This window comes from Panthera leo, chromosome B3 (assembly GCF_018350215.1).
Source record: "Panthera leo isolate Ple1 chromosome B3, P.leo_Ple1_pat1.1, whole genome shotgun sequence".
NCBI classification, from domain to species: Eukaryota; Metazoa; Chordata; class Mammalia; order Carnivora; family Felidae; genus Panthera; species Panthera leo.
The window spans coordinates 62,842,911-62,870,789 of record NC_056684.1 but is presented as its reverse complement, the minus strand read 5'-3'; the positions used below and the strand labels follow the sequence as shown (position 1 = coordinate 62,870,789).

At 41.7% G+C, this 27,879-nt stretch overlaps 1 protein-coding gene and 1 pseudogene across 1 annotated transcript in view; one reads left to right on the top strand and one right to left on the bottom strand.

The window, feature by feature from the left end:
• Positions 1-27,879, bottom strand: part of GPR176 (G protein-coupled receptor 176) — a 125,181-nt gene that overhangs the window by 96,102 nt on the left and 1,200 nt on the right. The window lies entirely within an intron of this gene.
• Positions 1,902-27,879, top strand: LOC122221334 (annotated as a pseudogene).

Genomic DNA, 27,879 nt, shown 5'->3' with positions numbered 1-27,879 from the left:
TCTACCTTCCTAATGGAAAGTCTCACCCCCTCAAGTCACACCACCTGGCTCAGTGATTGTCGATAGCAAAGATTTGAGGTTCTTCACCAAGAATCCTAAATCCTTCAAAAAAGCATGTCTGCATCCTTGTCTCTGAGCTCTGCCATCGGTAGCTTCTCCAACCCCTTTCCTACCCTTCTTGAGGACGTAGACCTTTGCAATGCGTTGACATGCTTTCGGTTGCCAGAATCTTGTCCACTCAGTAAGTTTCCAGATCATTAACTATTAATGAGGCTTATAATCATTATGGCTTATAATCAATAGTCACCTATTGATGACTAATCCTCTGGATTAGTTAGGGAACTGGAACTCCAAGTAAGACCCTTACCTTCTCTGCTCTTTAATGTCTACCCCTCATGGCACACTGCCAACATTCCTGGCATTGCAAGGTTTAGGGCCTCTGCACCTCCAAGATGGAGACAATCCAGAGAGCAATTCTGCCTCCTCCACAATCCCTGCTTCACACCCAGGAAAGCTACAATGAGCCCATGCTATTTTCCTCATTGCCCCCAAATGGGGGAATGCTAGGGTCCCAAGAGGTTGAAATTGGAAACTTCTGAACAGCTTTCAGTGGTATGTAAGCTCCCTGAGGGCAGAGACTTCATATGATTCACTCCTACATCCCCAATACCTAAAGCAGTGCCTGTCCATGGCAATGGACATAGTAAACAAATGTCCATAGTAAACAAATGATACTAGAAAGAGCTACTCTCAGCATCTGCATAAACCTTCCATGGGCTAGGCCTAAGGCACATCCCCTCAATCCTCCATTTACAGTGGCATGCAGGAGCCTGACCCCAGCTTGGGAGAGCCGAATGTACACATCCCTTCCCAACTATGCACATCATTGGTAGCTTGGCCACGGTGGGAGTATCTATGCCATGAAAACTGGCAAACACAACAAATCAGGGCTTTCTCCAGACAAAGCCAGTTGTCAAATACTTACCAGCCCACCACGGCCCTTAAGACTTACAAAGTCTCTTTTCTGTGGACATAAAGGCAAAAAAGAATTAAGCTGAGTTTTTGACGGCTCCAAGCTAGAAAATAAAGCAGTATTTGTCAACTTATTTTGTAAAAGTACCAATTCACACCAGTCTGTGATCCAGGCTCTTGCCGGTCTATATGGGAGAAATCACATGAAAACTGAAGGGGCTCCCCTCTGATGACAGTCCCCATTTGCAGAAAGTTACAGTTAATGAGAGTTGCCTGAACAAAGACAAAAATCTGACAACAGGGGTGAATGGAAGGCTGAGGAGATGAGCCTTAGGCCCAACCCACTGGCAGCCTGTAGAAATGCTAAGCATAGAACTCTTGGAGCGGAGCAGTATAGAAACATATACCCTGATTTTGACTGCAATTTATACTTTTTATCTTATTTTCAAAGGTATTTATAGCATTTACTATGTGCCAGCCACTAGTCAATTTGCTTAGCAAACATTTACTCATTATTCTAGCTACGAATACCACACATGCACAAGTATTCAATATAACCCAGACAAAAGAAACTCTACTGGCCCTGGCCCTTTTGTTCATGAAAAACCAGAAACTTAAATCTGCTCACCACCCACTTAATGGCTCTGGGTTTGTTAATGGTAAGAACTGGCACTAAGGTCCACGGAACCACGGATGGCCTTGACTAGATCTCCTTCAGGGCCCCAGACTAAATGTGGCATATATGTCCCTTCAGATATACAACTGTGGAGTTTACTGGAATAAGACAGAACCCAAGGGACAGGAAGCAGTGTTGCTACAGGCCTTCTCCTTTTTGAAGAGGTAGAAAACTGGATTAGAAAACCTTTAAGTTTTTTTGTATGACACCTTAGCGAGGCTGCAGGGATGGCCACTGCTCTCCAAGCTCCGCCATGCCGCCGAAGGACGACAACAAGAAGAAAGACACCGGAAAGTCAACCAAAAAAGACAAAGACCCAGTGAATCTGGGGGCAGGGCCAAAAAGAGGTGGTCCAAAGGCAAAGTTTGGGACAAGCTCAATAGCCTGGTTTTGTTTGACAAAGCGACATATAACAAACTCTGTAAGAAAGTTCCCAACTATAAGCTTATAACTCCAGCTGCTGCCTCTGAGAGACCGAAGATTCGAGGTTCCCTGGCTGAGACAGCCCTTCAGGAGCTCCTTATTAAGCTGGTTTCAAAGCACAGAGCTCAAGTAATTTACACCAGGAAGACCAAGGGTGGAGATGCCCCAGCTGCTGGTGGAGATGCGTGGACAGATCCCACCAACTGTATATTTTGGAAAATAAAACAAGAAAGAAAGAAAGAAAGAAAGAAAGAAAGAAAGAAAGAAAGAAAGAAAGGAAGGAAGGAAGGAAGGAAGGAAACCTTTTCTTCCAGCTATGTAACCATGATGATAATAATTAGAAAACAAAACTACAAAGCCGGTTTTATTTACGTGTTCAGAAATTACACCACTAGGGGCACCTGGGTGGCTCAGTCGGTTGAGCTCCTGACTTTGGCTCAGGTCACGATCTCACAGTTCATGGCTTCGAGCCCCACGTCGGGCTCTGTACTGACAGCTCAGAGCCTGGAACCTGTTTCGGATTCTGTGTCTCCCTCTCTCTCTGCCCCTCCCCGACTCTCTCTCTCTCTCTCTCTCTCTCTCTCTCTCTCTCAAAAATAAATAAATATTAAAAAGAAATTATACCACTGATAAGAAATTATCTTCCAAACGCTGAACTTAGTATTGACAATAAATAACAAAATTTTCTCATAGAGTAACTGATATGTCAGGATCGTCTCCTTATGCTATTTTTGAGCCAAAATAGGTTATAGCACCAGAATGAGACTAAAATACAATACTGGGTGGAAGTTTTCAATCAAAGAGAAAGACAATAGTCTACCTAAACCATTTAAGCTATCAAGAGAGACCGATTCTCAAGCAGCTTGAATTTTGGAATTCAGGCACATGAAACCATTATTTAATTTTCTTGCCAATCTATGGTCTATATCCTTCTACTTTATCAGAAAGTTAATCAGACTGTCTATTGAGCCCATACTATGTGCTACCACTGGACTAGATGCTACAGGAAAAAAGAAAGTATAAAGCACAATCCGCGCCCTTAGAAATGAGATTTACTTAGATGAAGAGAGAGAGAAGGCCTTCCACGCAGGAGGAACAGCACAAAGAAAGGAGAAATAGGCTATGAGAGAAGGTTAAGGAGACCAATTTCTTACAGCAAGAAATCATCGTGGGTAGATAGGGTAGAGTCAAGCAGAAAAGTTGAAGCGAATAGAAAAGGCAAGGGGGAAACAGGTAGTTAAGTAACACAACTTGATAAAGTTGTGGTTAGAGAAGCCGGCAGGGTATGGGGAGGAAGGAGAGATGGTGAGTTTCTATTGGAACTTGTGTATTTGCCATTGCAATGGGTTAAACCCTGTCCCCCTAAAAAGATATGTCCAAGTCCTATCCCCAGCTCTTCCAGGCTATGAATGTGACCTTATTTAGAAACACGATCTTTGCAGATATGGTCAAGATAAGATGAGGCCATACTGGATTAGAGTGGGCCTCAAATCCAATGACTAGTGTCCTTTTTAGGAGAGGACACACACACAGAACAGACACAGGGAGGAAGGCCATAGGAAGACAGAAGCAGAATCTGGAGTAGCGTGGCTACAAACCAGGAAATACCAGTGATGTGGGAGCCATCATGAGGCAGGACAGAGGCACGGACGAGGTGCCTCCAGGGCCTCCAGAAGGAACCGACCCGGTGGACACCTCGATTTGAGACTTCTGGCTTCCTGAACTGTGAGAGAAGAAACTTCCGTTATTTTAAACCACTCAGTTTGTGCTAATCTGTTACAGCAGCCCTAAGAAACTCATGCAGGGCACCTGGGTGGCTGTCGGTTAAGCATCCGACTTAGGCTCAGGTCATGATCTCCCGGTTTGTGAGTTCGAGCCCCGTGTCGGGCTCTGTGCTGACAGCTCAGAGCCTGGAGCCTGCTTCAAATTCTGTGTCTCCCTCTCTCTCTGCCCCTCTCCCGCTCATACTCACTCTCTCACTCTCTCTCTCAAAAATAAATAAACATTAAAAAAATTAAAAAAAAAAAAAAAGAAACTAATGCAGCCTTGTTCTGTACAGGAACTGTGTGAAAACGGAAAAAATCAGACGTGACATTTCATTATTCCCTGATTCATTTATTAAAAGTACCATTTTATGCCTTCTTTTGAGGTGGCTCACAGGCCTCAAATTATATTCATTACACTGACAACTTGGAGTATCAAGAATATTGATCCCTCTCTGTCTCTCTTGCTTCTCTCATCAGCCCATTCTCATATAAGTGAAACACACATTAAATTCACAGAGCTGTGACTTACAAGCTTTGATACTAGGTGAAAACCAATACAGATATAATGACCAGTTAGGCCAAGCTTTCCACCGCCTGTAGTAATTTCCTATTAGTTTGTTTTTTAATTCAAAGAATTACTTTTAAAAAACACAACACTGTTTTCCCCTCTACCTTTCACTTTCATACATACATTTTTAAGGCAGTTTTCAAAAACAAGAGCATTAGGCTAGATGTTCACACATACAAATTCTGTCTCACAATAAACACACACCACGCAATAAAAGTTTATTTTCCTTTTTTTTTTTTTTTAAACAGATAATGGAGGTGGTTGAGCACTTAATTATATGGTATGGACAATGGATATGTTAAAGCAAAGACCAAAAACATTAACAATATTTGCCAGTCATTGTGCTATGTGCTTTGCATATATTAGCCCATATCCTCCTACCATTAGGATATAGATAAATAAGAAAACTGAAGCTCAATTACATTATTTATCCTTCACTCTATTTTGGTTATCAAACGCTTCAAAAACCACTATTAAAAATGTACAAATAGGGGCGCCTGGGTGGCTCAGTTGGTTAAGCGGACGACTTTGGCTCAGGTCATGATCTCGCGGTCCGTGAGTTCAAGCCCCGCGTCCGGCTCTGTGCTGACAGCCCAGAGCCTGGAGCCTGTTTCAGATTCTTTGTCTCCCTCTCTCTGACCCTCCCCCATTCATGCTCTGTCTCTCTCTGTCTCAAAAATAAAATAAATGTTAAAAAAAAAAAATTAAAAAAAAAATGTACAAATAAAATTCTGTAACACCCTTCCCAAGAAACTATCCCATGGAAATAGCGAGTTGGACAAAGATTTTTTTTTAATTAAAAGATCTTTGTCACAGCACTACTTATCATGGTTTTAACCAAGAAACACCACAAATGTCCAAAAATATATGAATGACTAAATGATTGGGGTGCCTGGGTGGCTCAGTGGGTTAAGCATCCAACTCTTGATTTCAGCTCTCGTCACGATGTTACGGTTCATAAGTTCAAGCCCCACTTTGGGCTTTGGGCTGACAGCACAGACCCTGCTTAGGATTCTCTCTCTCTCTCTCTCTCTCTCTCTCTCTCTCTGCCCCTCCCCTGAGAGAGCATGTGCATGCTCTCTCTCAATAAATAAGTAAACTTAAAAAAAAAGTTTAGAAAATGATTAAATAATTAAATAAATAATTTCATAAACATAAATATGAAACGGGGCTTTCAAAGAATGTCTACTGATAAGAAAGTGCTCATATGTTATATGAACATTCATTCTTCATGACTTTCTAGGCTTTCAAAATTCTTTACTATTTTACAATGAGAAAAAAATTATTTTAAAAATAATAAAAGCTAGCCCAAAGACAAAATGCTAGCAAGTGGCTGAATGAGGGCTTACACTCAGAAATATGTGATTCTAGGGGCACCTGGGTGGCTCAGATGGTTGCGCATCTGACTTCGGCTCAGGTCATGAACTCACATAGGGCCCCACCGCTGGCAGCACGGAGCCTGCTTGGGATTCTCTCTCCCTCTCTCTCTGCCCCTTCTGTGCTCTCTCTCTCTCTCTCAAAACAAATAAATAAACTTAAAAAATTAAACATAAATAAAATAAAAGGAACTATCTGATTCTTAAGCCCTGTGGCCCACTAACCGATACTAATCTTATCTAAAATCCTATTTTTATCCCAGGAACATTATTTTCAAAAGAGAAATAATTTGGCACGGGCAAGTACTATTTCACAAAATAGACTATTATGACTATAGCTGTGGGTTCTTGGTTTTGTGGCACAACCCACCAGACACACAGTTCAGTTCAAATAAATATATTATGCTGAAAGGCAACATACACCGAAAGAGTCATTACCCAGAGACAGACTGACCGGGAAATCAGGGAAGAGAATGGAGACAAGAGCTCCAACTCAGGCAATTCGGCTAGAAAGTAATTCATCCACAGTTCCACCTCCCTGGAGAAAAGGAAATTATATCAGTACATGCTATATCCTTAATGAAGCTGACAATTCTTATTCTCTTTTGCATGCCTTTCTCTATAGTCACAGGAACATAGGACACAATGTGACCCAGCAGGCACAAAACCTCACCATAAAAAACAATTCCTTAAGAAAAGCAAAGGTTATTTCCCACACTGAATTTTAAACATTTCACGTTTCCTCCACACACATTTACAGAATACCTATTATGTTCAAAGGATTAAGATTTATCTCTGAAACACACACATTAAGATCATTTGGCAAATAAGGTTTCAAATCTATTGCCCTTCAATCTCCACCTTTCACCATCCCTTCGTATATCTGCAAGTGTCATAGCAACGACACATCTGGTAGCAAATTGCATTTGTTGCCTGAGAGATCATAACCACACCTATGGGACATATTTTTAAATTTTATTAAAAATTTTTATCTGATGTGAGTCTAGTTTCTTTTGGACTTCACTTATTTCAAGTCCTGAGCCTCTCTAGTTTGAATAATCAGCTAATAATCCATCAAGTCCTCAGTGTTTGCATCTTTTCGGGCAGCTCTCCATCTGTATTCCCTGCTACTGTCAAGTAACCCCAATTAGTTTAGTGATTTACAAGAGGCTCCTCTCTAAGCCAGCAAGTGACCTTGTCTGTTACTCTGCACCCACGGGCAGGCAATGCAAGACGCCGTCAAGGTTCTGAAGTATCATCTGAAAACCTCACCGTTCACACTGTCTCTGTGGACCACATTAGTGAAAATATTCTCATCTGATAAAACTTGCCATTTTTATTTTATTGCTTCATTCCCATGAAGCTATGTCAATGAACACTGTACAGGTCAGCTGGAATAATTCACACATGATAAACTAATTAAAAATATTTTACCTCAGGGCGCCTGGGTGGCTCAGTTCGTTGAGCCTCCGACTCTTGATTTTGGCTGAGGTCATGATCTCATGGTTCGTGAAATCAAGCCCCGCATGGGTCTCGGTGCTGATAGCATGGAGCCTACTTGGGATTCTCTCTTTCCCTCTCTCTCTGCCTCTCCCCCATGCACATGCTCCCTCCCTCTCTCTCTCTCTCTCTTTCTCTCAAAAATAAATAAATAAACTTAAACAAAAGAAAATAAAAGTATCTTCCCTCTTCATTTAGAAAGTGATGAGTATTAAGTATGCCCTTTTTAAAAAAATAAGATTTATGGGGGCACCTGGGTGGCTGAGTCGGTTAAGCATCCAACTTTGGCTCAGGTCATGATCTTGCAGTTTGTGGGTTTGAGCCCCATGTCAGGTTCTGTGCTGACAGCTCAGAGCCTGGAGCCTGCTTCGGATTCTGTGTCTCCCTGTCTCTATGCCCCTCACCTGCTCATGTTCTGTCTCTCTCTCTCTCTCTTTCTCTTTCTCAAAAACAAATAAATGTTTAAAAAAAAAAATTTAATAAGATTTATGATGACTTTGCCAAGTGACTTTGTATCCTTAAAATCCTTCAATACAACTGACCACCATCATGTCAGGTTAATACCTCCTTCCAATAATTCTACAGTTATAGCTGCAGCCTAAAGGGGAAAAGCACCAATACACCTCATTTCAATCATTCTTGAATTATACAAATAACAAATATAAATAGAGATATTAACTTAAAGTTTCTTTTTTTTTTAATTTCTTTAACGTTTATTTATTCTTGAGAGAGATTGAGACACAGCATGAGTGGGGAAGGAGCAGAGAGAGAGAGGGAGACACAGAATCTGAAGCAGGCTCCAGGCTCTCAGCTGTCGGCACAGAGCTCGACACGGGGCTCAAACTCACGAACCTCAAAACCATGACCTGAGCCGAAGTCGGACACTTAACCAACTGAGCCACCCAGGCACCCCTTAACTTAAGTTTCTAAGGAGAGAAAGAGAAAGAGAAAGAGAAAGAGAAAGAGAAAGAGAAAGAGAAAGAGAAAGAGAGAGAGAAAGAGAGAGAGAGAGAGAGAGAGAGAGAGAGAGAAAGGAATATCTGAAGAATGAGGGAAATTAGCCAGGTACTAAGTCAGGGAAGAGCTTTTATGGACAAATAAACAACAAAAGCAAAGGCAAGGAGACTGGAAACAAAATAATGTGCCCTGGGAACAACAAGTAGACTGGAATTCCTGGAGTGTAAGATGAGTGGGTTGGTGAAGGAAATAGGAGCCAGGTTGTGGAATGTCACTATAAGGAGCCAGAAGGATTGGGGAGCCATGGAAGGGTTTCTAAGAGGAGAGTGTCATGATCAGAGTCGCTGGTTGAGGAATAATCAGGAGCGACTAAAATGGAAGAATGAAATATAAGGCTATTCTCCCAAGAAGTCTGTGAACAGAAGAAGAAAGAAAGGCACTATAAGGTGAAAGATACAAGAAGGATGGGGCAAAGGAGCCAGTGGGAGTAAGAGACACTGAAAATAACGGAACAAGGGAGATAACTGTTGGAGTATACAGATGCTGATGAGTTTATAAGTGTTGAAATAAGAGACCTCCACCAGAGATCTCCTTCCTGCTCTACCGGAGCACTCAAATCTAGATCTGTTACCGAGAACACCAAGTCTTCTAGTTCCTACCTACACAGCGTGAATAGTTTGAGGACCGACAGCACCTAGTAGTTTCTTAGAAAGGCAGAATCTCAGGCCCTATCCCAGACCTCCTGAATCAGAACCTGCAATGTAACAAGACCCCTAGCAGATTCACTCACACATTAAAGTCTGAGAAGCACTATTCCAGACCAACTCTGGAGAACTTTCAGGAATTATGAAGAAGAGGAAAGGAACCAGAAGACTGGACACATGGAAAAGAGGAAGAAGAAAAATACAGCAAAACTCATCTTGCCCGACCTGACATAGAATTAATTATTGACAGGAAGGCCAGAAGTAATCACTGGGAGCCAGCCCAGATGCACTAAGAATCAATCATACCAGAATCTCCTTATTTTCTTATATCAGTAAGCCTAGGAGCTATAGTGGACATGATATACCTGGCTTTTAGTAAAATATCTGAGAGGGTGTCTCCAAATGTTTTTGTAAACAAGATAAAGAAATATAACCTGAGAGTTCTAGTTAATAATTTGTTAACAATTATTCCAAAAGGGTTTTTGAATAGTAAATTAAAACTAACCTCAATGACCAGATCACTAGTCACAAGATCTCCAACCTTTTTTCCCTATACCATTCAATAATTTTTTTGAGAATTTAGATGAATGATAAATTTAAAAAGATGATAAAACCAAAGTACTAAGCTGGGCTCCTAAACTGAATCAAAACAAGAATGATGAAAAAGAAGCATAACAGCAGTACATGAAATAAAAGCTTGGGAGTTTCAGTAGCTGTTCAATTCAATATGAGTCGACATACTGACGTTAACATGAAGTTAACAGCGTACATGAGTTCAATTCAACCTATATGCCAAACTCCCCAACAGCGCAAGACTCATGGTAAGATTATAAAGAGGCAGGGGCACCTGTGTGGCTCAGTTGGTTAAGTGTCTGACTTTAGCTCAGAGCATGATCTCACCGTTTGTGAGTTCGAGCCCCGCAGTGGGCTCTGTGCTGACAGCTCAGAGCCTGGAGCCTGCTTCCGAGTCTGTGTCTCACTCTCTCTTGCTCTCTCTCTCTCTCAAAAATAAAGATTAAAAAAAAAAAAAAAAGGTTACAAAGGGGCAGCTAAACTAGATTTTTGCATTCTATATCTTGAGACAGTACACAAAGATCCCACAGTCAAAATTAAAGATACCTAATATTAACAATAAAAAGGCCTAAGAAGCACACCAAATTGCAGTGGAGTAGACTTTTAAAGCTGCCCAACTGCTCCCTTGTTGTTCGTATTCTAACAAGAGATTTGCACACCACAATACTCTCCAAAGCCAAATGGCCCTGAATTGGTCCTTCTGGTCACTCACTTGCCCCCTCTGTTCTCCTTGGTGCCAGGCTAAAAATGACCCGTAACTATATTATGTGAACTCCCATATCTAAACTGCCTGTGGCTCTTTTGATAAAGACTTAGTTTCCCAGTTTGGGACTCTTGCTGCACATATACTGGATATTTGGAGGACACGCTTAGGCTTAAAACATTTCAGGGACACTGGAAAGTCCACAGTGGTGGCACGTGGGTGGAATTTCAAGACCTCAATTATAGAGGCATCAAGAAGTCCCAGAAGGGGGAGCCTGGGTGGCTCAGTTGGTGAAGCATCCAACTTTGGCTCAGGTCATAATCTCCAGGTCCATGGGTTCTAGCCCCATGGTTGGGCTCTCTGCTGACCCCTCGGAGACGGGTACCTGCTTTGGATTCTGTCTCTACCCCTCCCCCGCTCACACTCTGTCCCTCTCTCATAAATAAAGATTTAAAAATTAAAAAAAAGTCCCAGAAGAAGGTAGAGCACAGCACGACCAAAATGGCTGATGGCAAAGCAGCCCAAGACACTAGGGGTGAGTATATGACGAATCCCCATGAGATGGTGCAAATTGTCAACATTTTTGGTTTCAATCTCAGTGGAAATTCTGAAAAAATGTCTTGAGTCTGCATAGAATTATTAGGATGACTTTGTGTTTGCCAATTTACGTGGCTTCGGACAGTTCTCTCATGTTTCTTTTCGACAGTCAAGTATTCCAGCTGAACCTCATAATGAAACATTAGGTGGAGAGGCAGAGAACACACACGTACAAGGGAGGAGTCACATAACCCTCCATGGCTTTTACAAAAGGGTCTGTCTCAAAAGGCAACTGTCAGAAACTCCCCCTCTTGCCTTTTTAAATAAATAATTCTGTTATTACCTATAGGATATATATTGAGATGGAGACGGTCAGCAGGGGAGGAATTAGGAAATCAGATTACCTCATTCATAAAACTTTAAGGTAAGTTCCTTTTTCTAAGTCCGATTTGAGAAGAGGCTCGGCCTATTCATAATTAGGGTATGTATTCTCTCCACAGTACCTTCAGACCTTAAGCAACACTAGCCATTAAAAGATGGGTGGGTAGAACTGGTACCAATAACACCAAAATTAAATTCCTACTCCTCCCCCCCCAACAACTTTCTTTGCAAGAGTAAGTCTGAAGACAACGTTATTACTCCCCTAGAAGTTGGGGCGGGGCTTCTAATGGTTCAAGCACTTACCTTAAATAACTAGTCGTCTCCCTTCTATAACCTGGGAGTGTGCATGATGCCCACCTGTCATCTCCACAGACTAAGAAGTCAGCCAGGCATCCCTCAGATCAATGTGTGTGAAACACCAGCATCAAAATCACAGAAAGTGTTCATTAAAAACAGAGACACTCAGGACTTTAAGATACAAAACAGATGAACCTAGGGGAAGGGAAGCAAAAATAATATAGAAACACGGAGGGGGACAAAACATAAGAGACTCTTAAATATGGAGAACAAACAGAGGGTTACCTGAGGGGATGTGGGAGGGGGTATGGGCTAAATGGGTAAGGGGCACTAAGGAATCTACTCCTGAAATCATTGTTGCACTATATGCTAACTAACTTGGATGTAAATTTAAAAAATAAATTAAATAGGGGAGCTTGGGTGGCTCAGTTGGCTGAGCATCCAACTTTGGCTCATGTCATGATCTCACAGTGAGTGAGTTCAAGCCCCGCATCGGGCTCCGTGCTGGCAGTTCAGAGCCTGGAGCCTGATTCAGATTCCGTGTCTCCCTCTCTCTCTCTGCCTCTCCCCAACTTGTGCTTGCTCTTTCTCTCTCTCTCTCTCTCTCAAAAATAAATAAACTTTTTAAAAGTTAAATAAAAAATTAATTAAAATTTAAAACAAACAAACAAATAAATAAAAATATAGACACCAAGACTCCATGTCTAACCCACCAAACGAAACTTCTGATGGTGGAACTCAGGAATCTGCATTTCTTAAATTTATTTTTTAAAGGTTTATTCATTTTTTCAGAGACAGAGAGAGACAGAGTGTGGGAGGGAGAAGGGGCAGAGAAAGAAGGAGACACAATCTGAAGCCGGCTGCTGTCTCTGAGCTATCAGCACGGAGCCCGACATGGGACTCGAACTCACAGGCTGTGAGATCATGACCTGAGCTGAAGTCAGCTGCTCAACCGACTGAGTCACCCAGTCGCCCCAGGAATCTGCATTTTTAACAAGTGATCTTTATGCACAGGAGGTTTAAGAATCTCTGCCTCACAATTACAACCACAAAGAGAGGCAGTAAACCCATCACTGAACAGCAGGGCCAGGTTAGAAGCTACCCTTCCTAAACACCTAATGTGATCCTCACTAGCTAGAGCCCACTGACTTGCTACTAACCAGAAAAATGATTTGGTGCTCTTCAGAGAAAAGTCCCATGTACTCTTAAGAATAACAGCATCCCACAGAGAAACAGGCAGTTAACTCTCAAGCCCCTAATCCTGACCTTCACGTGGGCTTCACTTTAGGGCTTCTGATAATTTGTACAATCATTGCTGCTAAAGATTTGCAGCCTTGGGAGAAGGCCACAGAAACAACGGGACAAATACAATAGGTGCTATTCTCATCAGTGAGAAGGTCTGAAAACCAAAATTTGATTATTTTGTCTCTGCTTGAGTCTCACTTGAACTCTGTGTTCCTGGAAATTAAATTCACACTTAGGTGGACTTCAGAGAGTTATTCTTTCCTTTCCATTTAGCAGCCGTTGGAAGTGTTTCTTGCCCTAAGAAACTGCCCAGGAAGCCCCAACAAAACGTAGCTGTAATTAAAGGTGCAAATGAGCACACAGGGATACCCAGGGAATCAAGGAGTAAATATCTCAGACCCTCTAACACAAAGCAGAGATGTCCTCAAACATTCTCGCTCAGAAAATACAAAACCTCTATTAATACAAGGCATTCGCTCAATTACTTTATTTGGAACAAGTAATAAGTTACTTGATTCAGAATTTTGTTTGGCGAAGGCACAATGACCTGAAATTACCTCAGTCAATGTTACTTTGGGTTTCCTATAAGAGTCATCTGATGGAATAATTGAGAAAGAAGGCAACAGTATCATTCACCATTCCTGCCCTAAAGAAACCAGTTACTGGCCTTGCGGCTTAGGGTGAAATTTCAGGGGCCATGTCATGCAGAAGTTGGGGGGTTAGGGGGGAAGCACAGTGTCTCGTTCACAGAGCTTAGAAGTCATGGTGATGGGCCCTGAAAAACTGGATGAGAAGATTCCAAAATGTTTCCCCAACAAAAACAGTTGCAGATGTCAAAGAGATATGAGCAAAACTGCTTCAAAATTTTTAAGTAGAAAAAAAGTATTTCTAAATTAACATACTATTTAGTCACTGGAATTGGGAAAATTTGCCAAGGCATCAAGATACCATAAATACCAGAGTAAGGTATCAGAATAAGATGCGAATTTTTCAAAGTTATGGTTCAATGGTTACAACACTTGAACTATCACCTGCCTGGAGGGTATACAAGAATAGACAGAGAGCTGTGGGTGGGCACCGAGTCCTACCCACCAAGAAGAGAAGGGAGGGCGTTGCCCATCTTTCCTCAAGCCTAGTGAGTAAGGGGGGGTTCAGCAAGCCCATGCAGACAGCTTTGATGTGTGTCCTCTGCAATCAGGGCTTATAGTGAATTATGACTAGTTCCTGAGAAACTTAAAGGGCCAGAGATGGGCTGATGAGTACTCAAAGAAGAAGCTACAGGGGGCAGCCTGCACTCTCAGAATTCATCATATGTGTTCCCTTGTACCAGGTGAGGGCCAAGGAATGAAAGCAATGGCCTGGGGTCACGACAGTTGTCCAAGAGGGCCACCTGCAGGGGCAAACAGCCCTCAACAGAGAGAAGCTGGAGGTCCAGCAGCATTCAAAGGACAAAGGACAGAGTAAGCTACCAACTATGAATATGGGAAGACATCACCACTATCAAGGGACAAGTGACAGTCCAGAGAGTATGAACCCACTTACACCAGGATGCATCTTTATGGCTTTTTTCTGGCCCTCCTACATCTCCGTATTCCACCCCTGCATCAACCAAGCCCCACCTCAGCACCAATCCTGGAGGGCCAAGAAACCTTGGCCAGAAGCTCAAGATGGAAAAGGAAGCCAACCAGACTCTCTTGTCCAACTTCAAGCCTCTCCCAGGCAATAGGCCTGGACTGGGGATTGTGAGGAGGGGACAAGTTTTCATTTTCTATGAAGTTTGGAGCTTTGCCTCTTTCATCGGACTGCACACCTATGTACTAAATCAAAGGTGTTTCATGACTTAAGAACAGAAAAGTTGTGGAGTTGCCCATATGCTTTGATTCCAGAGGGTCATGTAAAGAGAATTGAAATAAAAAGGAACAATAAACCATAGATACAGACAACAATTTGGATGAATCTCCAGGGAAGTAATACTGGATAAAAACGCCAATCCCCAAAGTGTTATTATTTTTATATATCCCCAAAGTGTTATATTATTATTCCATTTATGTAAAGATCTTGAAATGACAAATTTATAGAAATGGAGATCATAGAACTCTTGGTTGCCAAGAGTTAAGAAAAGGGTAGGAGCCAGAGGAAAGTGGATATGGTTATGACAAGGTAACAAAAAGAACCCTTGCAGTGATGTATTTGGATTGGGTCAATATCCTGGTTGTGATACTGTACCCAGCATACACACATACCACACGTGTACTATTGCGGGAAACCAGGTAGAGGATACACGGCACGCCTGTATTATCTTCTAAAACCGCACATGAATCTACGATTACCTTAAAATAAAAAATTAAAGTTTTGAAAAGGTGCTGAAAGCTGTGTATGCACAAGTGGATGGAACAAGTGATGACCAGCCTGCATTGCAACGATTCACATTCTATCGGCTGAAGATGCTCTGACTCTTTTGTAAAACCCACTGCATTCAATATTGTGCAACAATCGGGGTTTTCAACCTACTATCTGTCCACTGCTTTGGTGTAGTAGTTTACTAGGGCTGCCAGAACAAAGGACCAGAAACAAGATGGCTTAAAGCCACAGAAATGTCTTATCTTGCAGTTAGATAAGATAGAAGTCTGAAATCCAGGTGTTGGCAGGGCCGTGCTCCCTCTGACGCCTATAGGGGATCCCTCCTTGCCTCTTCCCCACTTCTAGAGGCTCTTCAGTGTTCCCTGACTTCACAGCAGTGAAACTCCAAACTCTGCCTTCATCACATAGTGTTCTCCAGCACATAGTGTGTCTCTGCCTTTTTGTGGTCTTTATAAGGACACTAGTTGTGTTGGATTAAGGATCCACCCTACTCCATTATGACCTCATCTTAAGCAATGACATCTACAACAGCCCTATTTCCAAATAAACATGGTCACCTTCTGAGGTACCAGATGTTAGGACTTTTACATATCTTTCTCTCTCTCTCTTTTTGGTGGGGAGGGCACATAATTCAACCCATAATTGGCTGAGTGAAAATATCCTATTTGTTGTTTTCAGACTTCTTGAACACTCCCATCCGTCCACTGAGCTTCCCGGATAGACAGGAGGAAGGAGTATTTCCAGAATAGTTGGTAGAAACTCACGGGCACCACTCTGATCTCACACAGCTAGGAGCCATCTGTCTCAGTATAAACAGTCAAATGCCACCTGTAGCTCCTTGATGACAACACTATCTCTCAGCCACTCTCCCATAGGCTGGGTCATGCCCAAGCTGCTTCAAGCAATAATTTTGACTTTGTCTCGGATCCAAAAGCTTTTAAAGCTAGAGTGACATCCCCACACACATTATGCTGCCTGGTTCAAAATGCTGCCTGTCTGATTTCATAGACTCACTCTTAAATCAGGCTATAACTCCTGTCCTTGTGAATTTCCTATCAAGAGACCTGCTGTCCCTCCAAATATCTGGCTTCTGTGAGCACTCTCCAGGCCACTGGATATGATTATGTGTGGCTGAGTCCTGGCTTTGGGCAAAATTCATGTTCCTTTCCAGAAAGCTCCTAAGCTGCATGCAAATCAAGACTGTGGCTATTTAATTCTTTGTTCTGGTTAACGGTCCCTAAGCATTTCACTCAATTAACTAATCAGTACTTACTGAGCACCAACTACATGCCAGGTACCATTCTAGATGCTAGTGAATGAAACAAAGTCTCTGTCCTCATGGAGGACATCCTGCATCCTAATGGAGAGGATGATGTGATAAAAGTGAAGGGGGGACTAGTTTAGGTAAGCTATCTTGGAAAGGGTGACATCTGAGCTGCAGTTTAAAGGAGGAACACACGCCAGCCACAGAACACGCCTAGGGAAGAATATTCCAGGGCAGAGAGAACAGCAAAGACAATACCACAGCCTTTAGTAGTATTTAAATTGACATGTTAGGGGCTCCTGGGTGGCTCAGTCAGTTAAGCATCCTACTTCGGCTGAGATCAAGATCTCACGGCTCGTGGGTTTAAGCCCCATGTCAGGCTCTGCACTGACAGCCTGGAGCCTGCTTCAGAATCTGTGTCTGCCTCTCTCTCTCTCTTAAAAATAAATAAACTTAAAAAAATTTTAATTGACATGTTAAAGAAACTGAAAGATGGTTTGGAAGCTGTGGAGGATAAGTATCTCTGCTTTGCTCCTCTCCACCTTCTGCCACTTGTTCTGTGCCTTCTGCCTTTATATTATCTGTTTAACGTGACAATGCCCACAAGAGTCTGGCCCAGGTTCTTCCTTGCACTTGGAGGCCTGGACCTCGTACTAACAAAGCCCCTGTTCTCTCCTCCATGCCCTGGGCTTGGGTCAGCTGAGGATACACATTTCACCCCCACAGAAGGATTCTGCTTCGACAGTCCTGAGAGCTGGACATTGGCCATGGTGAATTTGAAGGAGAAAATGTAGAGCAGCCCACTCCCTCAACCATGGACCAAGCAAATGTCCAGGACTTCATCCACACCCTCCAAGTGACTGGTGAGGGTTGTTCCCAGGACTTACCCATAGCCTTGCCCCATGACCTCCCAAACTCTCTTAGAAACAACTCAAGAAAGCAGAAGCCAGTTTATAACCCAGAGACTTGAGCTCAGGGCTCGTCTAACAGTGGCAACTTTTCCCTCTTCTAACACAGCCAGGTTTTTTCTTGCTACTAGGTTTTTGTATCAATTAACTACCAATAACGATGTATAAGTAACCGTTGGTTTTTTTCCATAAAGATGTTTAACAGAGAGAGAAAAAGAATGAGGCTAAATGCTGATTAGGAACAATTCCCACAGTATTTCCTGGCCCAGTAAAATTTCTGGCCTTCTGCCTCTGCACACACATGGGCTTTAACACCCCATGGCTTTCAGTCGCCTTTATTTTCCTGGACCTGATACAGCCTTCCACTGCTGACCTCTTGATCTACCAGACTTACATCCTGCTCCTGCTCAATTCTCAGAGCTCTGGGTTTCAGTTCCTTCCTGGGCATCAGACTTCCAGGGCACCAGGCCCTGCCCAGCTGTGAGTGTGCTAATCAGCAAGTCACTATCCCTCTGAATCTGTTTACCCAAATGATGGATATGCATGGAAAGAAAAATACTACATAAATATATAGGTATATAGTAGATAGATACATAGATACATAGATACATAGATACATAGATAGGTAGACAGATATACAGACAGTATAGATATACTTAGTATAGATATAGATACCAGGATAGTTTTATTGCGTGTGACAGGAACCTATGTCATCCAAGTTTAAGCAAAAAAACCCTGAGACTTTGGGTTTTTCCGTTCATGTAATTGGGAAATACAAGCTCTTCCAGGGACTCCCACAATATCATGATGGTTTCTCTCTCATCCTCTCTCCCTCCTCCTCCCCCTCTCTTCTCTCACCCTCATGTCTGCTTGTCTCTCTGCCCTCATTCCCTCCGAAGCAGACAGCTCCTGGCTTCCTTCATCCCTGCTTAACAGCCCCTTTGGAAAAAGGCTTTTCTACCAGCATCTCTAATGTCAAGTACTCTGACCAAGCTTGGATCGCATGACCATCCCCGAACTAATCAGTGGGGAAAGGGAAATAGGATCCTGGGACCAGCAAGGCCTGGATCATGTGCCCACCCTTGTCTCCCAGGGTGGGAGGCTCTACTGAGCACTGGGAAGGATAGTCACACAAGGAACCACATGAAGTACAAAGCGGCAGATATTAGTTTGATTCGCTAAATATTCATTCCATAATCTTTCAACCAGCTGCTACCCTCTGCTATAAAGGCTGGAAAGCTAAAAATACTACTTTTCAGAGCCTTGCAGTTATGGTACAGGCTTATGATCTATATTCTGTCCAGAAGATGTTTCCAAGCAGACATGATTTATGTGAGGTGGTGGCTGGGTGCAGTGATCAGGTTCTTGTAAATACAAAAAACAAAAAAAAAAAAGACAGATGCTTTGGTTGTAGATCTGGGCCAGCTGTGCCCTAGGGTTCTAGAGTCGAATCCCTCGTCATTGGTAGTATATGACAATAGCTTCATAAATCCTGCTAGAACCAGTGGTATGACTGTGCATATTTGAGTGTCCCTGGTTCCCAGACTCTCCCATAAATTCTGAAAGTAACCTAATATCCTGTAATAAATTTCTTTCTTCATAAACTGGCTAGTTTGATGTAGAAGTACAACACCTTGCCCTGCTGCATTATGCAAAAATGTGCACATTATGTCCCACCACGAGACAGTAAATACTTGCTCCCTGAGCCGTGTTCCCTCCCCCAAAATAAAAACATTAAAAGACTCAGGGTCCACTGTCTAGTTCTGGTCCACAAAACAAATGAAATCTTGAGACTTTTCTATAAGTCACTGACTCCTAATAAAAACAACTTTATTGATTCACAACATTATTGACTCCTGCGATGCTGATGTGACACACTCTTAGAGGTTGTAACACTCGTGTAAGGTAACTACTTTTTTCCCCACAGCAAACACAGTAATTATAAACATGGTAGTCTTGTGGCTGCTTTTAAATACCTGTTGTACATTTCAATTGGCAATAGTCCCTCTAAAATCTGAACACCCTTGGGTGCCTGGGTGGCTCAGTCGGTTAAGCGTCCGACTTCAGCTCAGGTCACGATCTCACGGTCCGTGAGTTCGAGCCCCGCGTCAGTCTCTGTGCTGACAGCTCAGAGCCTGGAGCCTGTTTCAGATTCTGTGTCTCCCTCTCTCTCTGCTCCTCCCCCGTTCATGCTCGGTCTCTCTCTGTCTCAAAAATAAATAAATGTTAAAAAAAAAAACCTTTAAAAATAAATAAATAAATAAATAAATAAATAAATAAATAAATAAAATAAAATCTGAACACCCTTACAAGTCAGCTTTGCAGGTAAAATGTTTCTCTTTACTGAATGCTTTTGTAGCTGTGTCTTCTTTTGACAATAGGCTCTGTTGTTTGCAACTAAAATCCCTGATGAATACTGGAAGGGAGGCTCACTGATAGACGTGCACACGTTATAGAGGGAGGGCAGTGTTATGTGGGGAAGAAAATGTGTTGAGAAAACAAAAACAGAAAATGTCCCTATACTATTTCATAAGGTTATCGTGACTGAATGGAACAATGTGGTTTATGCTATACACTGCAAAACCCAATGTAAATGTAAGGCAAAAGGAATATTCTTGACTGGTAGTTACCACACTGGCTGGTAAGTCACGGGTACCTGTACTGCACAGGAGACACCCATCTCCTACTAGCAAAACCTTCCTAGTCTTTCCTCATTAAAGACCCTCTTTCCTAAACTGCCCACATGTAGTCTTCCTAGATGAGACCATTATTTGTAAATCAACACTGCATACAGAGTCATGTGTCCATGCAATAGGCATTGACTAAGCATCACTGGCAAAAACTTCACGATCACAGGTCAGCGACAGGAGCACCAAAAGGACAGACAGGAAGGGAGTTTAAACTGGATACCCAATTCAGTGTAGCCATCAGCTCTTGAAGACATGGGAGAGAATGGCATGAGGAGAGGCATCAGAGGAGATTCAAATGTATGTGAACATTTTTTTTTTAATTTTATTTAATCTGAGAGAGAATGCAGGCACCGGGCAGAGAGGTAGAAAGAGACGAGAGAATTCCAAGCAGGCTCTGTGCTGACAGTGCGAGCCCACGCGGGACTTAAACTCACTAATACAGAGATGACTAAGCCGAAACCAAAAGTCAGATGCTTAACCAATTGAGCACCAAGGCGCCCCAGAAATAATATTTTTTAATCAAAGTCCAAAACTTGTAATAAACCATTGTTAGAAATGTATTTAAAGTGCTAAGGTGCCTTGATATTTGTGGATTAATCTGGAAGTTTTTCAGAGTGGCTCAGATTTGATGAAGCAAGATTTCACTGCAGGCCAGAAAAAACTATTTTCTGGGGCACCTGGGTGGTGCAGTATGTTGAGCCTGAGTGGGTCCAACTCTTGATCTGGGCTCAGGTCATGATCTCACAGTTCAGGAGTTCAAGTGCCACATCCGGCTGTGTGCTGATGGTACAGAGCCTGCTTGGGATTCTGTCTCTCCTTCGTTCTGCCCCTCTCCTGCTTGTGCTCTCTCTTATTCTCTCTAAATACATACATACATACACATACATACAAACTTAAAAAGAAAACTGTTTCCCAGGATTCCTCTGAATCAAGTGTGGACACCAATCAAAATATCGCTTGAGTCCAAGATGCCTGGCTGCTTGGTCAGTAGAGCATGTGACTCTTGATCTCAGGGTTGTGGGTTCAGCCCCACACAGGGTATGCAGATTACTTAAAAATAAAATCTTCAAAAAATATACATATTGCTTAAGTCCATTTGAAGGCATTTTCCCTGAAAATTGCTTGCAAATGCAAAAGTAGCATATGGGAAACAGGTACTCAGACCCATATGGGTCTCAGTACTCTTCTTTCCAAACATCCATTTCACCTTCGACTGCTTTACTCCCTCCGGGTACCCTCAAAAGACAGGGGCCTCCTGGGGTGCCTGGGTGGCTCATTCAGTTAAGCATCCAACTCGTGGTTTCAGCTCAGGTCATGATCTCACAGTCTTGTGTGTCCCAGCCCCACAGGGCTGTGCCCTGACAGTGTGGAGGCTGCTTGGGATTCTCTCTCTCCCTCTCTCTCTGCCTCTCCCCTACTTGCACTCTCTCTCTCTCAAAATAAATAAATAAACTTTAAAAAACAAAGCCGGCGGGGGGGGGGGGGGGGGGGGGGGGAGGGAGGGGGGAGGGGAACCTGCGTGGATCAGTCAGTTAAGTATCTGACTTCAGCTCAGGTCATGATCTCATGGTTCGTGAGTACAAGCCCCACGTTGGGCTTGCTGTTGTTAGCTCAGAGCCTGGAGCCTGCTTCAGATTCTGTGTCTCTTTCTCCGTCTGCCCCTCCCCTGCTTGCGCTCTGTCTCTCTCCTTCTCAAAAAATATAAATAAACATTTTAAAAAATAAATAAACAAAAGACAGGGGCCTGCTTTCTCCATACCCAATTCAAATCTGTGTATCATCAATAGTCCAATAGCCCATTAGTCCATTTTGGACCAATAGTCCATTTTATCTTCCCTAAATAATTGTTTTAAGATATGCTACTATTAACCCTAACTTATTTCAACACAAATGTTTGCTTAAAAAAAAAACCAGACTATTAGTTTGAACCATATGAAACTGCAGTAAAATATGGTCAAAGGTCAAAATGATATTGGAAACATATAAACAGATATACACATTCTTAATGTTTTTCCGACTAAACTTTCTTGAGTTCCCCTTCCTTCATTCCACTTACCAACTTATTTTCCTTAATCTTCTAAGGTATTCCTCCTCTGACCAGATGCCACCACCCCAATTTACCATGACCTAACTTTTGGTTACATATCTCCTAGAATCCTGTCTAGCAATCATTCCACCTTCCGCTTTTATTGGATTCTGCTTATTCTACAACTCCAGATTCTGGCAACATGGCAGAACTTGGAAGACTGCTATGAAGACCTAGAAATGCTGGATAAAACAGAAGACAAGCACAGAGACTTCTTCGGATTCTCTCTCTCTCCTTCTGGCCCTCTCCCTGGCTCACTCTTTCTCTCTCTCTAAAATAAAATAATTAAGAAAAAAAATTTAGATAAATTGGACTTCATCAACATATAAAACCTTTTATTTAAAGGACACCAAAAGTAAACTGAAAAGACAATCCACAGGAGAAAACTTTGGCAAACCATGTATCAACAAGAATCTAGTGTCCAGAATATATAAAGAACGATTACAACTCAAGACAAAAAGACAAAAAACCCAACTTAGAAACGGGCAAAAGAGGGGTACCCGGCTGGCTCTGTCAAAAGAGGGTGTGACTCTTGAGCTCAGGATTGTAAGTTCAAGCCCCAGTTGGGTGTGGAGATTACTTAAATAAATAAAACTTTAAAAAAATGAACAAAAGATCCTAATAGACAAATCTCCAAAGAAGATATGCAAATGGCCAAAAAGAGCATGAAAAGATGTGCAACATCACTAGTTATTACAAAATGCAAATCAAAACCACAATGAGATACCATTTAATACCCACTAGCATGGCTATAATCAAAGAGACAATAACAAATGTTGGCAAAGATGTGGACAAATTAGAACCTTCATATACTGCCAGTGGGAATGTAAAATGATGCAGTCACTTTGGAAAGCAGTCTGGCAATTCCTAAAAGAATAAACTTAAGAGTTACCATATGACTCAGAAAGTTCACCCTTGCTATATACCCAGGAGAATTAAAAACATTAAGTCACACAAAAACTACATAAATGTTCAGAGCAGCATTATTCATAATGGTCAAGAAGTGAAAACAACCCAAATGTCCATCAATGGATGAATGGATAAAGAAAAGGTGATATATCCATAAAATGGAACATTATTCAGCAACAGAAAAGGAATAAAGTATATACTACAACACCAATGAACCTTGAAAACATTATGTCAAGTGAAAGAAGCCAATTACAAAGAACATACAATAGTATGACTCCATACATATGAAATGTCCAGAACAAATTCACTGACACAGAACATAGATTAGTGGTTGCCTAGGTCTCAGGGTATTGAGGGAAAATGGGAAGCAACTACTAATGGGTACATGATTTCTTTGGGGGGGGGGGGTGATAAAAAAAGTTCTAGAATTAACAGTGATGATGGCTGCTTAACTTTGTGAATAAATTTAAAATCACTGAATTATATACTATAATTGTGTGAATTGTGTAGTGTAGAAATTTTACGTCAATAAATCTACTAAGTTTTCACAGAATTCAATTTCCAGGAAGAATTAAAAAGTGGAAGGATATACATTGAAGACCTAGTAAGGAGAAGCATAGTGTTACCAAAAGTGTTTCATGCAGATGGAGGTCAGATGGATTTTCTGCACCTAATATCCTACATTAGAAAAGAATAGGTGGGAATGCATACATCACATGGAAATCAAAGACAACGTGAGAGAATTTGAGCCAATACATTATGAGTTCACCTACTATCACTGGTTGATAACAACTGACTTCACCATTTCAAACTTCTTAGGTCAATCCAAGACATCTTACTCTTGATTTAGTCTACTAGGTCTCCAGGCATACCAAATACCAAAACAGCAGGTAGAATAAGGCTGCTGATATCACATTATTATTGGCTATAACTATAGTTAAGTAAAAAATCATCCTGTATAATCATGACTCATAAGCACACACTAGTATTAGCACTGTTTCTAACAAACTTTTAACGAAGGAACTGCAAGAATTAGCCAGCTGTTATCTGGTTCATTTCGACCAGTATCAAAAACAAAAGTATATTTCTGTCAAACAAGTTCCATAAACATTTTTGGTGCCCCATATGGTATTGTTGAAAGACTTGCCAAGTACAAAGACTTGGTTTTGTTGAAAGACTGTTCATGAACAATCATGAGCAAAAATGGTGTCTATCCAGGTCATCTGTCAAATCAGTAAGACAGTTCCCTACATTTCCTTTGAAATCAATACTTCAATAAGCACCTCAAGGTATCAGGCCATTGACAAGATGGACCTTCACTTAGGGTCATCAGTTTTATACTATAGACCATTGGTAAGGAAGGAGATAGCTTGTTGGTTATTTTCCACAATGCTCATTCTTTTTTTTTTATTTCTTTTTTTTTTTTTTTTTTTTTTTTGGGACAGAGAGAGACAGAGCATGAACGGGGGAGGGGCAGAGAGAGAGGGAGACACAGAATCAGAAACAGGCTCCAGGCTCCGAGCCATCAGCCCAGAGCCTGACGCGGGGCTCGAACTCACGGACCGCGAGATCGTGACCTGGCTGAAGTCGGACGCTTAACCGACTGCGCCACCCAGGCGCCCCTGCTCATTCTCTTTAAGAGCAAATTCATTTATAAAAATCTCCTGCCTCCAATCATGACAAGCAGATGCCTCCAATCTGTACAGGGGGAGGCTAGAGGTAATAGGCTAGTTAACAGCCACTGACCTTTGTCAGGTGAAAGCACCAGAGAGTAGCTGAGCTTTCCACGCACTTGGACTATGAATCCCAAGAGCAGGAAAAAGGGAAAGAAAGATCAACTATGAGGAGTTAGATCCAAAACACTTATTGGAAATGGTGATTTCATATCCTTCTGAGTCTTTGATTTCATCCTGTTCAATACTAAAAGTGTTGTGTGCCTATATTTACTAAAGGGGAATCTAAATTATTTCACTCTTTCAAGAACTACAGCGTATCTGAAGATATCCCAAGATGTTGCATAAAGAAGGCCGAGAAACACTAGTTTACACAAGCCCTCAAAAGGCATTATTTGAAAGAATATCATATACAATTCTTGAGTTCATTTTCAAAAGGCAATTAATGTTCCCTAGGGCTGGAATATTACAGTTATCCCAAATTGGGTTTTTTTTCCTCATACAGGGCAAAAAGTTTCCAAAAAAGAGTGCAAGACAGGGGCGCCTGGGTGGCGCAGTCGGTTAAGCGTCTGACTTCAGCCAGGTCATGATCTCGCGGTCTGTGAGTTCGAGCCCCGCGTCAGGCTCTGGGCTGATGGCTCGGAGCCTGGAGCCTGTTTCTGATTCTGTGTCTCCCTCTCTCTCTGCCCCTCACCCGTTCATGCTCTGTCTCTCTCTGTCCCAAAAATAAATAAAAAACGTTGAAAAAAAAAGAGTGCAAGACATCAGCAGTACAAAGGAATTATTTTCCCCTAACAGCAGGCCTCTGAAAATTCTAATGAAAAAAAATCTATGGAGGCAATCTAGGAAGTAAGTCTGAATTTGATTAAAGGGAAAAAAATAAAAGTAAAACTCATTTGTCTGTTTGAGGACAAGAGAAACAAACAGATTAAATAAGCATTTCATGCTATTCCAGATGCTGTTCCATCCTCCACTTACTTTTCAGTCTTATAGATTCTTCCATGATAAATTCTTTTCTTTTATTCCTAATCTATGATTTTGCTCTATTTGTTTTGAGAGGGAGTACTTTATGAAACTACGCTTCCCAAGTTTACTTGCCCTGCAACTAAATGTACATGGCTTTGCAACTTAAACTCTGGCATTACTTAGGAGGATTCAACTACATAGATATGTTTATACAGGTCAAATCCTCAGACAACAATGAATTAAGAACAGTAGTAAATAAGAAGTACGTACACAGGCAATGTTATGATTCAGCTAAACTTTTAAGGGAACCTGAAATGCTTTCACTTTTGAACAAGTTCTCTAACTTGTGACTTGAATAAATTTAACCATATTTATAGTTTTTCTGAAAATAAACAGGAACAAATGGAATTTTCTCTCTCCTTGGAAGGCCAAGTAACATGGAAGGGAAAAAATATGTCCTCCTTGGCCAAGTGAGGCATAACTAAAGATCAAGGGGGAAATCCGTCTCCTCTTGGGAAAAACCCACAAATATTGTTCTTGCATGTCAATTAAAGTGCTGTAGGGGCAGGGCGCACCTGGGGGGCTCAGCAGGTTAAGCAACCAATTCTTGATTTCTGCCCAGGTCATGATCTCCGGGGTTGTGTCTGGCTGTATGCTGGGCATAAAGCTGGCTTAAGAGGCTCTTTCCCTCTCCCTCTGACCCTCCCTCTCTCTCTCTCAAAAAAACAAAACCAAAACCAAAAAAACAAAAACAAAACAAAAGATGCTGTGGGAGAAAAGAGTTGATATAAGGGCAGATTTACCTAGGATTTCTGAATCCAATGTAATTTACAAAAATAGAAGGTAACTGGAAGCAGAACTAACATTTATTAAGTGTGCACTCTTGTGCCCTTCACATACATGCTGTTTTCTATTTCAATAGTACTCAAAATTTTGGAGTCAAACTATGGGAAAATTTCTCCCAACACCATCTTTCTTCATGGTTAAAGTTACCAATGGGGAAAACAAAGCAAAATAAAAACATAGATATAGATATAAATGTTTTAGATATATAGATATGTTTAGATATAGATATACCCCTGCAGAAATAAAAATGCAGCCACTTCTACTGCCTCCCCAATAATCTACACTTTAAGCAAATGTGACAACACTAAAATTTAATTCCCAATAATCTACAATTCATTGTGCATGGTACCTATTAGGTGTTCAGTATTTGTTGTTTGTTAATACTGAAAATAACTGGTAGACACAAGCCTTTTCTTTGTTAATGTGCATGTATCATTTTCATAAAAATACATCTTCTCTCTCTCTCTCTCTCTCTCTCTCTCACACACACACACACACACACACACACAGACATAGCCACACTGATGTCTAATCCTGAAAATGCCCTTGTAAGAAAATGTGGAAGATAAATATTATGATAGAGTAGGACAGGATGATGACAATTAGAGAAATAATGAAGGGAAGTTCCAAGCACTTAAAATCCTTCCAGTCTTTTTGATGTCACGTATCTTCGTTGCCATGGAAACTCACAGGTGTCTGCAAAAAAGTAATCTATTCCTACTTTGAAACTTTAAGGCTGCTCTTGGCCATAATATCACACATAATCACATCTTTTTACATCTTTTAAATGCCACATCAGAAAATTTACATTTGAAGGGAAGCCACATATGTACAAGTAATATGCAACATGTTCAACTAACCTCAACAGAAATGAATATTGTCATCATTTATCATTTAAAGAGTAACTACCAGAAGTACAGGTAATTCTCATGCTAGTGGACAAACGTTTTTTACTAACCACTCATTTCAGTTAGTTGAACAAGTATACCTAAATCTGTCAGTGGTGTTTTGAGGTTTTTATCCTGTCTTTATTTTGCACTTCAAACAAAACACAGGTAGAGAAATAGACTGGGATTTGTTGTTTGGGGTTTCTAAAAATATCAGAAGGCAACAGAGATGAACTCCACAGGATTATTTATCAGCAAGCAGGTCGGTGATCTGAAGCCAGCCATAAAACACGCACAAAATAAGACTTTCACAATAATTTTGTATATAGGAATAGATGGTAGTGCAAAACACATCAGTCGTCAGTAACAAAACAGAATCTTTGTTGCTCACTATTTGTAAACAAGACCTCGGGCCACCGCGCCCACCTGGTATGATGGGCACGGGGTTGTGTTCTGCACGAGTCGCCCTGGGAGGCGGACCTCCGCCTGCAACAAGCTCGGTCCTCGGGCCAGCCGGGATAAAGCCCTACCAGAACTCTTCTGCTTCCAGCTTGGGGGCTGGAGTCGACGGTCCCTGCCTAACTTCCCTGCAGTTACCCGGGCATTCTTAA